General features: G+C 37.3%; 1 protein-coding gene across 1 annotated transcript in view; it reads right to left on the minus strand.

The window, feature by feature from the left end:
• lamc3 (laminin, gamma 3) overlaps positions 1-12,780 on the minus strand; it is a 151,087-nt gene that overhangs the window by 90,001 nt on the left and 48,306 nt on the right. The window lies entirely within an intron of this gene.

Raw genomic sequence — 12,780 nt, forward strand, 5'->3', positions numbered from 1 at the left:
GAAAAAGGAGCACAAGAGTACACTAAGAAATCGCACACTGTGTTTTCAGTGAGCGAGGAGGAAGGGTGTTCCCGTTTTCCAGATGGGTGAGGGCAGTGTGTGTTGCCAAGGCGACTGTGTCGTCCATGACTCTGCTCCTTCTGTGGGCAAATTGAGGAATCAGAATCAGAATCAGAATCAGAATCAGAATACTTTATTGATCCCTGGGGGAAATTATTTTTTGTTACAGTGCTCCATTTTAAACCAACATTAAGACAAGACAGACAATACACTAACTAAGAATAGTACAATATATACATATATATATATACATACATACATAAGTCACTTATAAATAAATATTTGGAAAAGAAACATGTGTAGTTGTAGCAGCAAACAGTGTGTTAAGTGGATGCGTTGTACAGGGAGATGGCCACAGGCAGGAATGATTTCCTGTGTCGTTCAGTGGTGCTTTTCGGTAATCTCAGTCTCTCACTGAACGAGCTCCTGTGACTGACCAACATGTCATGGAGTGGGTGGGAGGTGTTATCCAACATTGTCTTTATCTTGGACAGCATCCGCCTCTCCGACACCACCTTGAGGGAGTCCAGCTCCATCCCCACAACATTGCTGGCCTTACGGATCAGTTTATTAAGTCTGTTGGCATCTGCGACCCTCAGCCTGCTCCCCCAGCATGCAACAGCATAGAGGATCACACTGGCCACCACAGACTCATAGAAAATCCTCAGCATTTTCTGGCAGATGTTGAAGGACCTCAGTCGCCTCAAAAAATAGAGACGACTCTGGCCCTTCCTGTAAAGTGCTGTGGTGTTTTTAGCCCAGTCCAGTTTATTGTCAATGTGTACTCCAAGGTATTTATAGTCCTCCACAATGTCAACACTGACCCCCTGGATTGAAACAGGGGTCAAGTGTTTCCTGGTCTTCCTGAAGTCCACGATCAGTTCCTTGGTCTTTGCCACGTTGAGCTGCAGATGATTCTGCTCACACCACGTGACAAAGGAGTTGACCACAGCCCGGTACTCTGTCTCATCATCCCTGCTGATGCATCCAACCACCAACCACAGGAGGGTCCAGGATGAGCAGCAGATGTGTTTTCTGACCAGCTGCTCAAGGCACTTCATGAATGTCTAACTCTTTATATTTTTTTACATATACATTGGTATTTGTTCCATTTCTTAGTGGAGCAAATACTAACATTAGACAAATATAACCAGTCCAGTTTGTTACTCAAGTGGAAACATGTCCACCTAGCCCGTCTAGGCCAATGATATTTATGGCCTGAACTGCAGTTCTCATCCTTCAAAACACATCTGCTATCCCCAGTTCAACAAAATCTGACAACCACCCCACCTACAAAAATAAAAAGTTTCTGAATGACTCACTTCTGATTGATGCCAGTGGGTAGCTACAGCACAAATACAACTGGTTGTCTCAACTTGTCACCTCCCATTCACTCTATCTTTATCATGTCAGGTAGTGGTAGTGTGACTGCTGCACAGGCTAGCTAATAGCCAAGTAGAAATACTGTCAGAAACACTGTGAGACAGTCACATTTCAGCTAGTGCTACAAATACACATTGATATTTCAAACAATATTTACTCATTCATAAAGACAACGTATTACAGTGCAGTGCAAGATATCTGGCAACCAGGCTTTACTCTTTTACCTGTAAATGTGGTTCTCTATAGTGAAACAAGCTACAGGGCAATCAGAACATGTTACTTCTGATCATTCGAACTTTAGCATTGTTATGAATCTGTTTTTACTATAAAGCTCTATTTCTGGTGTTCTCTTTTTTTCTTTACTATTACATTTTGTAATTTTTTTAGTGCTATAATTTTTTTTTAGTGTATGTGACTATAATGGTTTCGGCTACCCAACTGTATTTTATATTACTCTACACTTTTTTTTTAACATTAACTGCCTTCGATGTTGGCCGTGTTAGCCTCCTTTCTTGTGAGACATCAAACTGCTGAGCACATTATCATAAGCATGTTACAGTACAGCATCTTTGCCATCTTAGTAACGGGGTGTAAAATAACTGTAGCTGAGGAGTTAAGGTTTTATACGTATGTGGGACGAAGATTGCTACCAGCAGAAAGGGAGAGGGGAGCTGAGGCAGAACAAATCATTTGAGGCTGTTTCTCAACAAGTTTAACATGAAGACTCCCCCATACAGCTCTCCATAACTTGTGTTAGGTTATCTCGTCCACATTTTTATGTTTGCCCACCCACTGCTGTCTCTTTAACATGCTGTTACAACAGTCCTGTCCTGGGGACCACACAGCTTGTGCGTCACTGTGGAGGCTTCATGCAAGTAAGTAGGCGCTGTTAGCTCATTGCTGAGTCTGATGATATAGTTCACAAAGCACTTTAAACCTCCCAGAATGCTACGGCTCATACATTCTTGAGTGGCCTTTAGGGTCGAAACCTACAGGATTACAACAGGAATACAGACTGTATTGCACTCTTGATTGTTTCCATCTATCAAATGGGGTTTTATCAGTTTAACAGTGGCACTAGCTGCACTTCTTGCTGGACCAACAATGAACAGTGCATTATGACAATCACAACTAATGGTGTGACTATAAGGAGCAAATAAAATAACAACCATAAACCTTACCATTTATGTCTTGTTTAATCTGAGCAATTAGGGTAACTCAGAACCTTATGTTTAAGAGTGGAAAATCTATCGATCACAAAGCAAGAAAGTTCAATATATTTATCAAGTAAATAAATAAATAAACACAACTTTTATTACAAATACTGTTGTAATTTAGTTTTAAAAATGATCTAAACCTACCAAACCTGATCTTTATCTGACTGCGCTGCTCACATAACGGGAGCGACAGTTTTACCGGAATACAAAAACTAATAAATGTTTATGGATAATTAGATTAAAAAAAAACAACAACAACAAAAAATCCCAAACAAAACTATGGAAAACTGCCAAATCTGGAAATATGGTTTCATTTCTGTCTTCTCAAAATTATGATTGTGTAACAGATATGAAACAGGAAAGTCTGTAGTTTTTAGTTGCTTCTAAGCCTCCCTGTATTTTATATTCCAGTCCATGTTGTTGTTTGTTGTTTTCTTATGTGCTCAATAAATCCTCCGTATTTAAAGTTCGACTTGTTCTTTGTCATTTTGCCTCTTAATAAACCCCTACTCACCTCTCCCTGCTTATCTCTTTTTCGTTTGTGCTTAGTTCTTTACGTTTGGGTTTTATTTTCTGTGTTAGTTTATCTTTCTTTTTGGACTTTTGTTGGCTTGGCTCTGTGACAAGGCTACAGCATCCTGTTTTTTGTTAATGTATTCATAAATTCATTAAAGTCGCTTTGTTTTTTGTGCAAATTGATAGTCTGTGCCCTTTGTATGAACTTTTTGAACCACCATACGGCACAATAATCTTTTGAGAGAACCACAATCCCGCATTTATGTTTATTCAATAAATGAGGCACCAAAAAAATCAAAAGTGACTAGAAGCACAAGATGTAACTTCTACTCTGTATTTACATACATGCATTTATAATTAAGGTTTGCTAGTTAGGACAGAACCTCACAGGAAGAAGGTTCTGCGTGTTCTCCCTAAGCGTCCAGAGGCATTCATATTAGGAAAATTATTGACTTTAAATTGGTTGAAACTGTGGATGTAATTGTCATGGTTGTTTGCCTCTCAGTGAAGAACAGATTTATCCCACCTCTAAACCAAAGGTCATCTGGAAAAGTCTCCAGCAACCCCTGAACTGGATGATGGCTCAGTCACACTAGAGGAAAAAAAAATCGGATGGCAACTTCTTTACAATAAAGAAAAATCAGTGGTTTTCCTGGAATCCCACCAAATGTTTTTGCACTCAGTGAATCAAGTTCAGTTTTGAAACCCAAACCTCTGGACAACCATTTTTTGATCACAAGGTGATTGCACAGGTTACCTGCTGAGAGGCAGCCTGTCTCCAAACCACTGGAGGCTGATAAAGTTGCAAAGGTTTGTAAATAACTGCAAAATCATGTATAGACACTGTCTAAATCAGTCTGCACCAGTAAGCACAACTTATCAGCAGCCAATCTCTTTGCAATATGTGACTTGTCGTACCTAGTTGCCAACTGGTTATATTCTGGTTAAGTAAGATTGTCAGCAGCTATGTCGTTTTGCAGTTAAATAACTGTCCAGTAACTATTGGTGGAGGCATTTCTGTTTTAGATCGTTGAGGTTCTGGATGTACTGTGAATGTAAGTGGACTAAATGAATTTATGTGTATGTAGATTGCAACAGATAGTAATTTTTGCCAATATTATCACTTAATTGTGATATTTTCAATTTTGGAAATGTATGGATTTAAATGCTACCTGAAGCTCCTGCACATTGTATATCCAATGATCACATTCCTCCGTTGCTCATGCAGCACAGAAAGTGTTGCAGGTGACAAGACAGGTCAATAAGTCAACAAACAAAGGTCCAAGCTCTTCTGTGTGCATCTTTACTGTACATTAAGTGGATGTTTCATTACATTCTGCACTGTCCCTGTGAGAAACATGGACGGTCCTGTGCCCTCAGTAAGACTATGAGCCAGTGACACTAACTTTTAGTGAGTGGCCAGTCCTGCAGCATTCAGACTCCTACTGAGGGCTTTCAAGGACTCTTTAATTTGCAGATTATGCCTATACAAGCGTGGACGATGCCCTCTTATTGCTCCTTGGGGCGTTGTCTCAGAGAAATTAATCTGGACATGCAGTAAAAGCGAAGTTCTTCTTTATCTCCTGTGGTTTTAAGAGCACATGACCCCTCATAGCCCAGAATCACCACTTATTTCTGTGTGGCATGGCAAAGCATAAATAATCAAAGCTAAATAAAAAGATGTGATACTGTGATATGAAGGCTGTCTCATCATTTTGATTATTTTGATTATAACTCCTGCCAGCATCAGTCTGGGAGTTAGATGTTTGATCAAAGATCAAAAAGACAAAAATCACATATGAGGTTGTATTTTATTTTGATTAATTTTACAGGGGCAGCCAAAATGTTCATGCTGATCACTTGTTTGATGAGGTATGTGATTTTAGGATGTGAGTGTTCAAAGATGTTGATTTTACAAACAATTTCTTCTTCTTTGTCCATTATTATTATTATCATTATTATTATTATCTTATCTTGTAAGCAATAAATACCCAAAGTGTCTGAGCGTATGCATAGTAAACATTAATATCAGTGTGTATTTTGTGGCCAGTTTACCCAGCACTAGTCTTTATTTTTCCTTCTTTTAGCAGCAAGGAATGATTTTGGGAGTGTAAAGGAGGTTGCCACCCTGCGTCATCTGCAGGGGAGGTAATGTAAACCACTCTTACTGTCTTCTGCCCTTTATATGAATAATTTCTTAGTGCTGTTGCAGAACACATTGCAGAGAGGGACCAAAATCCCTGCAGGCACAATGATTTCTCATTTTTACATTTAATTTGCTGGATGAATGAGACGTCCTGCCAAGAGAATATAGAAAAGCAGCAGTGATGAAGCAGCCGAGGCAGAGTCATGCTTCACATACTGTATATGTATAAGACTTTTAGCGTACTACATGGGACCTGGCCCCCACGTGATGATGGTCATCATGTCATGACCACCACCATCATCTCAGCTTATCCAAAGTACTGATGGTGATTATTATTTTTGTTATTAAGTCTGTATTTCTTTACAGGAGTCCTCCAAAGTCTCATCTCTAACATAATAATGCCATAATTCTCACTATCTACTTTCCTTCTTGCCAAAAGAATGTGTAATGACACACTCTACAGTAATACATACAAAACTGGGACAGGCAATTTCATACATGTTTTAATCTTTAATGTGTTTTGAGGTTCAATGCAGCAAGGCCTCATAAATGTGTTTTATATTGCATTTACTTCCAGGAAATATGCTTATTTGTTCTCTTGGCAAGAGTTAGACATTAAGGAGGCATCAATTTTTCATCTAAGCTTAAATATGAGACTAGAGCTCACTACACCCAACTTCAACATGGCATTAAACCACAAACTGATGTTTTTTGGGTTTGTTTTTTTCAGATAGATTTGTGTCACTGATCCAACAAACTTAGTGTGTCAATCAGCCAACTTAAGTGAATTGTTGTTTGTGTTTGGACAAAGTCAGTCTGGCTTTTCCCCCCTGCTTTCTGTCTTGGTTGGATTGTATATTTATCCCAAGGTTGATTGATTTTGATTTTTCAAATGAAAAATTGCACTCTTTCTCATCTAATTCAGTAAGAAAGCAAACAAACATATTCCCGGAAACAGTGCCTTTAAGAGTATGCTAAACCAGTGTGATGGTTTGGTGTATAAAATGATATAAAATATAAAGATTTCAACTTAGAAGCCATCATGTTTCGCTGCTGTGAGTTATACTGCTATGATAATAATGTTTGCTTAGTAGCTAAACATCCTATAAATCATTTTAAACCTTTTAAATATGTTGAAGGTCTTTGAGTTTTATTGGGAAAGCTGATTTCTCTCTTCCCCTCAGAGTCATTTACTTATATTATAAAACCACCGTTTAGTATAATGATGAGCCATGATGAATAACATAAAAGGCTCGCACGCCCCTGGTTTTCAGCCGGGTTTTAGGGACAGCAGGAGCAGCTGGTCCATGGACCTTAGTGATCTTGAGGGAACATATGGAGTTAAGAGCTCAGTATGGTGTCAGTGATCCATTAAAAGTTTAAAAAACAAATAATAAAATCTTAGAATGGATCCAGAACTGAACTGGGAGCTAGTGGAGAGATGCCAGGACGGGGAAATGTTGTCTCGTTTGCAGGTTCCGGCTAAAAGATGAGCTGAAGCACTTTGGTCTGGGCGTTAAGGGAAGCTTTTCTAAGGCCAATATAGAGCGCAGTGCAATCGTCCAAGGGGCATTATGACTGAAGTTGAATAAGACGTTCAAAGATTTTACAGGATAAAGTGGATTTGATTCTTTATGAAAGTCTCAAATGATAAAAATGAGCTTTAATAACAGAATTCATCTGCTTATCTAGTATAAAATCACAGTCCAGTGTGATAGCAAGGTTAGTCACGTATGAATGCAGGGGACCAGGTCCAAGAGACGAGGAATCACAAACACCACTGGGTCTGAAAACAATGATCTCAGTCTTACTTTCATTAAAATTCCAAAAAATTAGGCCATCCATGCTTTGATATCTTTCAGACACTTCAGTAGTAATGTAGGACAGCTGACATTTCTTTATATATGATTTGTTTGTTTTCAATGATTTAATTTCTCTGTCCTTTTATTATGTCTATAGGGAAGGACTTTTTTCTGAGTTTCCTCATCATGGGTGAGGTTACAAACCATTACTTATCTCTACCATCCAAAATATATTAAATTTAAATTATCTCAACATATTAGCACAGCTGTGACACAGGGTTTCATTTCAGTTGCTGAAAAATAGGAATAAAGCTTGTTCTGCTGTGGTCAGTGCTGTTCTGACTTGTTGTGGCCTGTAGGTAGTTAAGGTTACTTATGATGTAATGGAAAACAACTGTGATGAGTCCTCAGTCATGTGCCAGATGAGGCGAAAAAGTCTCAACGTAAATAAACTGGACAGGGTTTTAGAGGGAAAAAGTTTTCAAATTTATGTGACACTGGGATGTAATGGGGTGTAGTGTGAAATAAGTATAGTACCATTCTGTACTGGTTAATGGTTTGAGGTTGATTGGACTGAGTTGGAAGTCTTGTCAGATAATGCAATACCTATTTTGAACTCAAAAAGCTCACACAAGAACTCCTTAGCTGTAGATTTTCTTTTACTTTTGGTGCACAAAAAGAAGAAACTGCATTGACTGAATGTGATGGGATATTTTTCTTCCACTGTACAAATCCCAAATATTATACATTTCTACAAAACCATATGAACAATATGAGATCTGATTGTGTTACTGTATGTGTAATAAATATTATAACTATTTCTCAGACTCTGTAATCACTTATCTGTGGTCAGAGTTTCAGTGCAGGATTTGGTGAAAGTTGTGCAGACTGGTTTGCTAGAAAAATACTTCACATTGTTTCGTATGTCTGTATCAAAGAGTGAACATTTTCCAGTTAATAAATGACTAGACTACTTATTTAATAAAATTACCAAAATAAAACATTTTGACATGTGACCATACATTTAATATAACAGGATTATATAGCTGTATGCAAAAGAAGTACTATAATCCAAGCATCAAACACACATTTACTTTTTCCTTTTATCATTTATTCAAACTTTATCATACTTGTACTTTATTTAACTTCATGAGCTTGGGATAAAGAGAAGGTAAATGTCAAATTCAAAGGTTTTTATATGCTAACAAAGAATTTATTGTAATCTTTCTATTAAAGTCTTTTTGGGATTCTTTTCCTTTGTCTAGCCTAAAGTCATGTGAAAAAGAATGTTTTCGCAGACCTCTATGCAGTATTCTCGATATATACACCCCATATTTCAATAGCTTGTAGAACTTGACTGTGTGACTGCAAAGTGCCCAAGAACTGTGGCTACAAAAACAAACACAAATTGCTAATCCTCCACCATTGTGTCTGTGAAGGTTCTCAGTTATCCAGGTCATCGTAGTCAAAGGAGCTTGCAAAGAAAAGCGTCTGGACTTCTTTAAGTTGCTTGAAGACGTTTCACCTCTCATCCGAGAAGCTTCTTCAGTTCTGAAGAAGCTGGACTTCTTTAAGTTGCTTGAAGACATTTCACCTCTCATCCGAGAAGCTTCTCGGATGAGAGGTGAAACGTCTTCAAGCAACTTAAAGAAGTCCAGACCCTCCACCATTGTGCTTGACAGTTGGTATGAGGTGTTTTTGCCGACATTTATATAGAATTGTTGTGGTTTCCAAAGCTAAGTCATGTTGCCAGGTTTGTTTTAGAGAGTTTCTCTGGCAGCCAAACAAGCCATACTTGTTCAGTCATTTTGTAATTGTACTATCAGGAGCTTTAATGTTTCACATGCTAACTGAGACCTAGCACTTGCGATTTGTCTGAGCATCGTACAGTCTGACCTATGAGTGAACTTGCTGTGACATCCACTCCTGGGTAGATTGTGACACTATATTGACACACATCTAAATGCTCCTGAAAGCAATTTGACAAAACCTTTTACACAGGTGCACAAACTTACTGATGATCAAATACAGTTGATTAACTAATCAACTGCAGACTAAGTAAGTGTCTTGGTATTGTATATTCTACACCAGCTTATCATCATTTTCAGCTTAGTGTGAAATTAATGTTAGAAAAATTTCTCAACCTGCAATTGCTGATGATGATCTTGACCTGGCTACTTTAAAGCAAGCTAATTTCATGAACATTTAGCAGCTGGGTTTTCAATATTAAATGTTTATAGTTTATATATCTATGTGGGTTTTATGCTAACGTTGTTGATGCTAATACTATAATAAAACCTTATTAATGCTAAATAGCATGATTATTACTGGGTGCTACCCAACCATCTTTTTTCACAGCAGGAGTTTAGGGGGCCGAAATAAAATGTTAAGTATGTGATGTATCTACCTTGTTGTCGACCTCACAATAGGTATGCAACAAAATTATCACAGTATACAAGCTACAACGGGATCAGCAATAAATCAGTGGTTTAAAAAAAGGGATTTAAAGCATGTACCTACTGGAACAGCCTCAGGCTAAGCCACTTCCAACATCAAGCAAACAACAAAAAATGGTGAAGGCCCAAAGCAACCTGCCCAGGCTATAAATGATTTCAGTCTCAGAGGGGGAGAATCTTGATGAGAATGACGTTCCATTGCACTCCTGATACGCACGCACGCACGCACGCACGCACGCACGCACGCACGCACACACGCACACACACACACACACACACACACACACACACACACACAGAGCAAATTGTAGCAAAAAGGTTTGTGTTATTTCTCCACACCTTAAGACCAAAAAAACCTAGCCAGGTAAAAAACAAAAACTAAACAAAATACAGTCTGAATTCAAGTTTGTATAAAAAAACCACACTAATATTAAAATTACTCATAAACACACAGAGTCATGTTCACATAATATTGAAAAAACTCTTGTAAAAAGCCACCTAAAGCTTCCATTTACCACCTGCTATTGCTGTTCAGACAAGAACAACAGCAAAGACAGCGGTAATAATTGCAAGATTGTCACACTTTTCTTCCTTTTCTTCTTTTAAATGAGGCTCTAAATCTGAAACTCCCCGAACATTGTGCCCTGTAAAGATCATAAATTATGACTGATGGAACTGTGACAGTTTTTTTTATGTTTTTATGGCTGAAATAAAGCTAAGAAGATAAAACAGATGCTTTTCTGTTAATCTGCAAAACAGAAATTAGTCATCTTATTAACAAACCATTTATTTTAATCAGCCTGCTGATATTACTGCGAGCCCTAATTCTATGTCAAACATGATCATCGTCACATGGTATTACAAAAAAAAAAAAAAAGGTAACCATACTCTTTCTTTAAAACACGATGGGTAATGTGTCAAGTGTCATTTTATGTGGGAAGATTATGCAAATTTTCCCAATTGACCAAAGCATTGTGCTGACACATTCCATCCAGGGTCAGCACTGGGTTATTTGGAATGACTGTACTTGTGCTTATTCGTGTTGTTTTAAGCATTCTGGTAAATGTGGGTAATCGTTTACTTAACACTGCAGTGCTTTATCTTGTGCTGAAATGGAAAGCCTTTGAGGAATCTGATCCTTCATTCAAACCCATTGCGTGTGCTCACAAACAAAAACTGCAATGATTAAGAGACAAATTTAATAAATTGGATTTTCTGAGATGATCATATATGATATGAAGCTACAAGTTAATTATGTTAAAGACGTGACTGCAGAAAATAGGAAGTTAATTAACTGGGTGTCACTTGGTGTTTGTTTTAAAAAATTCATGTTTTGTCTTTATTATTGCCGTATTGTTAGCTTTCAAGAGTTAAAAAATCTTTAAAGGTCTCATCTGGTGCAGTTTATTTTCAGTTCTAAAAGATTATCTGTGTAAAAATATCAATTAAAAGAGATGCTTGACTCACCAGAGTCTTCTGGATGTTTTTTTGTTCATTTTTTCTTAAACTGACGTTGTATAATCTGGGTAGCTAATTTTTAAATGGGCCACAAACATAACTTTAATATCTTTGTGTTACTATGTTTTTGCTCTGTTAGTAGCAGCAGCTGCTGTGTGCTAATCAATTTATATTAAGATAATGAAAACCTTTTACATTAAAGTCTATTGAGAAACAAATTTCTGTTGTTATCATTTTAGCTTTACTACCTGCTGATTTAGAAAAAGTTGGAAAACTGGCTTACTACTAGTACCACTAGAAAAAACTAATAATCATTAAAAAAAATTTTTTTTGAATAGCAGTCTTTTAACAATGACCACATCAATCACCATCATCATCAATAAAATGATGTGGCACTCTCTCTGCCTGTATGGGTTCCCTCTGCATGCTACAGTTTCCTCTCACTGTCCACACGCGAGACATGCAAGTTAGATTTACAACGTTTAGGTGTGAATAGGGGTGTAAATGGTTGCCTGCCTCTATAGTATGTGTCAGGCCTTTGACTGAATGCTGACCCGCAGGGTGTGCCCTATTTCTTGTCCAGTGTCAGCAGGGATAGATTTCAATCCATGGATGGATGGATGGATGGATACATTATACATCCACAATAAATGCAGAAAAATGTGTTTAACAAGAATACATCTAAATTCTCTGAAATGATCCATATTGTTAACACACGCCAGTCTACATGTCGCTATGAATGTTTGCAAATCCAAACACTGCCCTTGCTAATATAATGGGTTGCATGGCTAATAAATTACAAAATATATATAACACCCAATGCCTGCCAGTGAATCATATCAAAACTTACAGTGTTTTATGTAAAATTATCATAATTGAGGAAAGGACGTTTTTATGTAGTCATAAAACTGGAGATAAAACACTAAATCTTAAACTTTGTACTGCAGCCTATATTATTTTATAGCTCGTATAATAAGGCATGTTTTTTAGTTTATGGGGTAATATATTTTAAAGGAAACTTACCCTGTAAGTCCTTCATTTACAGACTCTAACAAGATTTTGCATCGTGGGCCTGCTTACAACCCACTTTGATCTTAAGTGGGCCGGACAAGTTTAATCCATGAGATATCTCAAAATAAGTAAAAGAAGAGTTACTTCAATAGACTGTCTCAGTTTTTCTACATGATAAAGAAACACTATAGTAAATGAAAGACTCAGCATGACTCTTTGGGCTTAAACTGTAAGAAATTCATGTGTAAAATTACTGAAAAGTCTGATATCTCATTGCCAAGACTGCCCTGTAATCATAAAGTGGCAAGTTTCTGTTCATTCAAAGAAAATTCTCATTATTGATTTAACTGTGTACACACTGTAAAACAAACAGACGTTTCTATAGTACAGGAACTTTTTTTTGTCATTTAATTGTTTATTTATTACTTTATTAATGTAGTATGAATGGCTGTGGGTGAGGTGTTTGTCAGTACAATAAGTTGTTTATGAAAATGCTGTTAATAGTCCAAAATTTATGTCCTCCTTCACATTTTCCACAGCTGTCCAGTGGGCCAGGTTGGAGTCTTTTTTGGGCCGATTCTGGCCCACAGACCTTATGTTTGAACCTCTTCCATTCGACAACACTACATATGTTTATGTAGACTGTCCAGCCTTTTGATGATGAAGTTTAATAAAATAATATTTTGTCAGAAATTAGTTTAAACACCAAAAACCCTGTTTTTTTTGTTTAC

This window comes from Maylandia zebra, linkage group LG7 (assembly GCF_041146795.1).
Source record: "Maylandia zebra isolate NMK-2024a linkage group LG7, Mzebra_GT3a, whole genome shotgun sequence".
Taxonomy (NCBI): Eukaryota; Metazoa; Chordata; class Actinopteri; order Cichliformes; family Cichlidae; genus Maylandia; species Maylandia zebra.